Consider the following 7,590-nt stretch of genomic DNA (forward strand, 5'->3'; position numbering starts at 1 on the left):
AGTTGTTAAAAAATGAAATAAAACGCAATATTTGCTGTTTTTCTATTTTTTATAATTTAAATTCTTATCTAAGAATAAATTATTGGAGTTTAAGTAATAGTTATTTGTAGGAAAGTAAATCTTTTCTTCCCACAGGTGGGTGTTACTGCCCGAGACTTGTCGATGAGGAGAAAAACTGCAAAAACTAACATTCTCTTAATATCCCAGTTTCACTATTACCAATTTTTTTTTCATGGGGGAGGTAAAATTTTTACTTTACTGAGAGGTTACACATACCTACAGTATGTCCCTAAATAGGTGAAATGATTATTGTAAAACATAAAAAAATGCTTGCTTAAAGATTAATTTCTAACATAATTTTAGTTTTGAAAAATGTCAAAAATTTTCAGTTATAATACGAGTAGTCAAAAATTGTCAAATATTTTATGAATGGTCATACGCTTTGAACACCATAAATGCGCAGCGCAAATGGTGTTCGCAAGTGTAATGACCATGAATAAAAATATTCGCTTAAATTTGTTGTTGCTAAGATGCCAAAGTAAATATCTGCTATTTTATTGGTTATTATTTGAAAAAAGGGGGGTACATTAAATAGTCAAAACAAAATTGTATAGTAAAGTGCCATTATAAGGCAAACACCATAAAAAGTTATTAAGAAAAGTTGTTTAGAATGAACATTAGTCTAGCTCCTTTACCAAATTTTAAAATCATAGGCCAACTATTAATTAATTTTTTTAAAGCAATTGTTTATTTCACAAATCAAAGAATTTAATTTTTATTTGTTCTTTTGTTATGAATGAAAAAAAAATCGCAATATTTACCAAACATGTTAAAAATTGTAACTTTCTACTAACGTTCACAAAAGAAACTGGAAAATCATAGTTTGCCAATAATTTGGAAATTTGGTATAAGAGCCTAGATGTTGATTCTAAACAACTTTTCTTAATAACTTTTTGTCGTATTTGACACATAAAAAGCACTTAAATCTACCGAAAAATAAGCTTTTTTGAAAATTTCCAAGTCATATTTGATTATTTAAAACTAAAATTTTGTTAGAAATTATTCTTTAACCAAGAAGAGCTGAACCCCAAAAATCAAAATATAAATCGAGGATTTTTTACTTTTTACAAAAGTTCTTTCACCTACAGATTTGTCAATAAGAAATTACCACTTTTAGGACAATTACGTTTTTCATGTTGCTTGTAAATAGAATTTTCAGAAGGAATTTTGAATGCCTAGGATTGGTTACCCCTTGTTGCTGTTTTCTGTCAACCTGCTGTCAACTATCAACTGAATTATCTATACAAGCTGGCAGGTGACTTAACCTAAATTTTGACACACTAGTTAAGATATTTTTTGTTTGTCACCAGAAACCAACTTAAGCAAATTTATTCACGAATATCCCTAAATTTTAGGGAGTAGTTTCATTTTCAAACGACAATATCTGGGGATATACTATATTTTATTGTAATTTTTATAGATGAGAGTAGTAAAATTTTTATTTCCCTCATCTGTTAAAATTTAGAAATTTGATTATCTTCCTGGGGAGGTAATTGGCAACTTTCCTTTCTAAAATTAGAGTGGGAAAACTTATTTTCTGTTAGGGTCGTAGGAAATAAATATTTTAAAACGTGTCGTGTCATATAAAATTGCTAAATATGAAAAAAAAATGAAAACTGTCTAATATCTTAGATAAATAATTTGCAGTTTTTTTCTTTCTAGTGATATAATAACTTCCTTACTACCCAGCTTAGCAATGCCATGTTTCACTCTCTAAATTGCCCTAATCACCTCCAGTGGTGCCAATTCAAGCCATTTCACCATTCTCACGTCCTAAATAAGCGAAATTGTGAAAGATTACTCCAAATCGTCCACTCAAAATCTAATTAAACGCGAACTTGAACCTCTCACAATATATTTATTAAGAAAATATTGTTTCAGCGTGACGGCCACGTCATTGATATTATTAATGATTCGGAGCTTTTTCATTAAATTAGGGGGCATTATAGAGCGGCTGCATTATGAATCGAAACTAGAAAGCTCCCTCTCGTATTCGTACCAGATATTCATTAATTAATGTCACCTCTCTTAGTTAATTACCTTCTATCGTTTATTCTCACTTCGGCCGGTCTTAACTGAAACGTTAGCTAATTAACTTGAATGGGCGTATGAAATCTTTACGGGAGCTTTAATTAAACCATTAAGCCAGAAACTTTGAAATATTTTTACAATATTGTCTTTTTCAAAGTGTCATTAAGTCGTAAATGTGCTTAATGCACCGGAACTTATTATTTATCCTGCGATAAATGCATAAAGAAATTCTTTAAAATTAATCTATCGCAAGAAATCTATTGACAAATTGCAAATTACAGGCAATAACCGTGTTTACAAAGAGCCCCAAGGTTGCCAACACAATCAATTCAGCCAACCCAAGAAAACTAACTTTCCATCGACAATTCCTATTGACCATATTGCGTCACTTCTCGCCACCACCATATGTCAAATTTGTTGTTTTTTGAGTGCAAAGCTCCGAATTCATTGATAATTTAACGGTTTAATGGCCGACACTTGGGCAATGACTGGCCGAATTGTCGACAAAAGGTGTCCAAGCTTCGCTAAATACAATATAATTCGCGCCGGAGGTGTGAGGATGTCCGCTCTTCCGCCGGAAGTCCCAATTAGTTGCCCCTAATTTGTGGTTTTTGTGATAAAAAAACTCGTCGCCGGTTACGTTTACGTTATGCAAACTCTGTTTATGAGGCGAGTATGGTGCTCTGCCGTGATAATTGACCGGCATTGCATGAATTTAACCAACGGTTGTCGGCTTTTTGTATGCTAATTTCGACCGCTTGTTCTGATGCAGATTTCGAGATTTTGAGTTTTTGTATCGCGAAAATGTAATACAATAGAGGTAAAGTCGAGGTTTTGAGTAAATCAACGACACAAACACAAAGCGGATAAAATAGTGGGGTTTGAAGGGTCTGCAGTTTGACAAATTACCAATTTATTTTTTCATAAATTTAAACCAAATTTTTTTGATATGCTGATGGATTGTGCAGTTAGAGCGCTATAAAGTTATTTTTTCATTTAGTTTATTTTAGGCACTTAAAACTACATATTTTTAATAAGGTGGCATTTTTTAAAATTATTTTTAATGTCTTAAATTTTTTATTATTCTATTTTCTTTTTCGAGAATAAAGATTATCGTTTATGTTATTCTATTGTGTTTTTTCATTTTTTAAATTAATTCAAACTAAGCTTTTTCAACGAAAAACTCTTTGAGAAAAGATTTGGTATTATCTCAATTACTTCAAAACGACAAAACATTTTACATAATTTTTTATACACTTATACAGGGTGTCAGAACTCGCGCCTTAGAGAAAATTTTTAAGTAATATAAAATAGCGGGAACATGGAAAAATGTTTAAAAAATTCTATCTGTCAAAAAATATTGACATTTATTTTTTAACATTTGACATTTTTATGTCTATTTAATAATCTGATGATCTTGTATATGTTTGCTATAATTATTTAGTAAAATCTCATAATTTCAAATACAGGGTGCTCCAGAACTCGCGCCCCAGAGAAAAATGTAATGCCATATAAGGTAAGATACCAGGAACATGGAAAAAATGTTAAAAAAAAATTTTATCTATAAAAATTTCGAAGTTATGAGAATTTAAATTTTGCACTATGACTCTATTTATTTTTGTTGGAAAAATAATTTTCCAAATTTTATTGCTATAGGCTATTAAAAGAGGAAACAAGGAAGATGTATCCTAAATTGTAACTCTGTTCAATGTTATTTGTAGGTTTTATTGGCAAAATTTTTGTCCCTTTACTAAATAATTGTGAAAAAACATATACAAGATAATCAGTATCATTAAATAGATATAAAAAAATGTCAAATGTCAAAAAATAAATGTCAAAATTTTTTGACAGATAGAATTTTTTAAACATTTTTTTCATGTTCCTGGTATCTTACCTTACTTGAAAATTTTCTCTGGGGCGCGAGTTCTGGCGCACCTGTATATTATAGGTAGATAAATTTTTTTAACATTTTTTCCATGTTAATGCATGGAATTTTTCTAATGGGCGCTTGTTTTTGCGCACCTGTATTCTATTGCAAAAAACCAAGAGAACAAAAAATATTCTTAAGTTTTTTGGTGATTTTTGAAAGAGTAAACTTCAATGAAAAATGATCGTATTTAGATTAAGAAAAACATTTTGCAGCTTTAAGTTTCTAGTCTTGAAATTTCTTGGCATTTTTTTAGAAATAGCTCGAGAAAAAAGAATTTGTTTTTTTTGGCCCACGAAAATTTTTATTAGTTAAATCAATAAATGGGCCAGATAGCTTGTTCATTCCTTTTCCTCAATTTGTCGCTTAAATATTTGACTTACAATGAAAAAGAATCTTTTTGTCTTTGATCATCGATATCTCAGCAACCAATGATCGCACATAGAATGTGACAATATAGTTTCAAAAACTGAAATCAATTTCTTACGAGATGTTTTTATGATTTTTTAAAAACAAATTTCATTCTCAACACTGATTTGAAGAAAAGAGAAAAAAGTAATTTTTGTTGTTGTGTAGTTTTTTTACAGCTTAATGCACCCTCAATAGCTCTGTAAATTTTTAAATCGATTTATCAAACTGTTTTCTCAGACCGATTGATAAAGAATTTCAAAAGAATAAAAAAAATTAATAATTGTTTCCAAACATTGTGTAATCTTCTGTAAAATAAAAAAGAACTTTTTTTACTATTGTGCATGTTGATTTAATTTTTTTTTATTCTTACTTATTTTTTAGAAATTGGAAATAAAATTAAGAATGAAGAAACAATACTAATTTTTCAGAACATTTAGCTTTTGCATTCCTTAATTGTACTCATCTCAAATTAATTGCATTAATTAAAAGTTAATACCCCCAAGCTGTATTCAGCACTCGATTTACGAACATTCATGCAAATTTTCCAAAAAAAGCAATTTTTTACATTGTTTTCGATTTTTTTTCTAATTCAACAGTAGTAGGTATATTATTTTTAAACTCAACAACTTGAAGCATTTTGCAACTTCGAACAGGCATTATTTTTTTATTCATATTTTTATTGCATGCATACATTAACCACTTTTGTATTTTTTTTACTGATATTTATTGATTTTTTTTGTACTATATGAAAAATTATATTGTTTTTAAATGTTCTAAATATTAAATATATTAAATTCAGTAAAAAAAAGAGAATAAGAAATCGTTTTTTCAGGTAACTGTTCTCAAGTCCTGCAAGTTATACCAACATACGAGTATGTATAGAAGGACAAGACAAAAAATAGTATGGCATACCATGTTGGTACATACTGTTTGGCAAACTATCATTATATTTTTTTGATTAATTTCCATTATATTTTGGCATACTAAACTTGGAGGGCAAAAACTAGCAAATAACTACACAAAACATGTAAAAAATTAAAAATTTAGTGCAAAAAAGTTTCATAATCTGTAGCACTCGCCAACAATAAAATCCCGTAATCTTTCAATCACATTCTCGAAAAGATGAATAAGATGAATTTCTTCAAGCATCACGATTCACTTCTAGTAATTTACAAAACCATTTAGCATTTTATTAAATCTTTTAGAATTCATTGAAGCAATTAATAGGCAACACAGAAACCGCGTTTTGGAAAATGCCAATAAGTTTCTTACTGAGCGTGAAGAATTGCTAATTGTAACAATTCAGCTTTAAATTCTTTAACGATATAAGACTACTTTTTTCAGCCTTTGCACACTGAAAGATTAATAATAGCCGGTATAATGGTTTTGAAATATTACATGTCTTTCATATTCGGTAATTGGATTTTTAATAAATTGACCGTAATCATCATTTCTATCTCACAAGTTATTTAAGCGATTGTCACGTCGTAATATAAAATAAATTAATACTCAGGTTGCTCGCTATATATGTCACCAGTGTCATCGTATAATCGAAGTGAATTATGATTGAGATAAAAAATAACAGTAGATTACTTAAACACAAGCCTTATCCTCATCAAATATATTTTAAGTAGGTTGGACCGAAAAGTAATCAAGTCTTTTATTTCTACCAACAAAATTAAAGACATAGAGGCTCGATAACGTAAATATACGATTCTAGCTGGACTATCAGATTAGAAAATTTTAACTATTACATTTGAAAAAAGCTCCAATTTTGTGACAAAACTTAAATATGGCACTTTTCTAGATTTATTTTTGATACTAAAAGATCATTTTTATGTTCTGGCGTACAGATATGCAATACAATGTTTTTAAACAAACTTGAGTTAAGAAATAATAGATTCTAATTAAACATAAAAAAATACAAATAAACTCACAAAAGTAAGAAAAAATAAAATAATTTTTTTATACATTTTATTGTTACAAATTTAAATAGGAGATAGAATATTCATTTTTAAAACAAAAGTTTTCTATGAACATATATCGAAAAATGCTACGCAAGGGGTGTGTCTTTTAATAGGTTTTTTTTCAATATTTCCGAAATCATTTTAGAAAAAAAATTTAAAATTTGGTAACTAAACACGTACAAAAATAAAATGTTGAAATTTTTAATTAGGGGCTTCCTAAACTAGATGGGATTAGGGTATAAATTTACTCTAACTATATGTATTGTCTGTGGTTTCTTGCCACTTTCAGCAACAAAATTTCATAGTTTTTCATAAAAAAAAAGCCTTTTGTGTTTTTCCGATACAATTTACGGATTTTTTGTAAAAATCGGTTTAAAAATTTATGTTACAGACCATAAACAACATAAAAATTACAAATTAAATTTGTTTTACCGTTTAGGGCGCCCCTGATTAAAAATTTTGTTATTTGGCATTTGTTTAGGTGTACATATAAAGGTACCAAATTTTGTAATTTTATCTATTCTGAAATATTAGGAAAAACCCTTTAAAAAACGTACCTTTTTTAGAGGGTGTAGCTCCTTTTCATAGCATTTTTCGAAACACTTTTGTCTTAAAATTAAATATTCTATGAAGTATAAAAATGAAACATTGTATAATTAACACATGAAAAATTAATTCACAAAAATTTAAAATTAACTCACTAAAATAACAAAAAAACAAAATTTTTAACACTTATAACTAAGGCTCGGATTATATGAAAAAAGCATATTTGTTATTAAGAGGTATATCAACAAAATTGTTAAGTTTTCTATGCATGTTTTTTAATTAAAATAAGCCAAATAAAAAATGCATATTTTGCATATTTTGGCAACATGGTGCATATTTTAGGAAATATTGCATATTTGTGCATATTTTCTTCAAATCACTAATTTCCGATTAAAAATTTCAGTTCAAGTTAAAAATTGGACAGTTTAAGAAAAATGATCCGATTACAAAATAACAACCGGTAATTCGTAAGCCAAACTAAAAAAATTAGTACCATGCTGAGTGTTTCCTTTTTAAATTGTATTAAATCATTTGTTTCTAAAAAATAATAACAAATATAAAATGATCTTATTTTAAGAACAAAATTTTGTTTTGTTTTTGAGTTATTCGATTTTTGCAAAATTGCGATATATGTAAAAAAATAGTTTA

This window comes from Tribolium madens, unplaced genomic scaffold (genome assembly GCF_015345945.1).
Source record: "Tribolium madens isolate multiple individuals breed KSU strain unplaced genomic scaffold, Tmad_KSU_1.1 Scaffold_7;HRSCAF=85;Tcas5.2_LG10, whole genome shotgun sequence".
Classification (NCBI taxonomy): Eukaryota; Metazoa; Arthropoda; class Insecta; order Coleoptera; family Tenebrionidae; genus Tribolium; species Tribolium madens.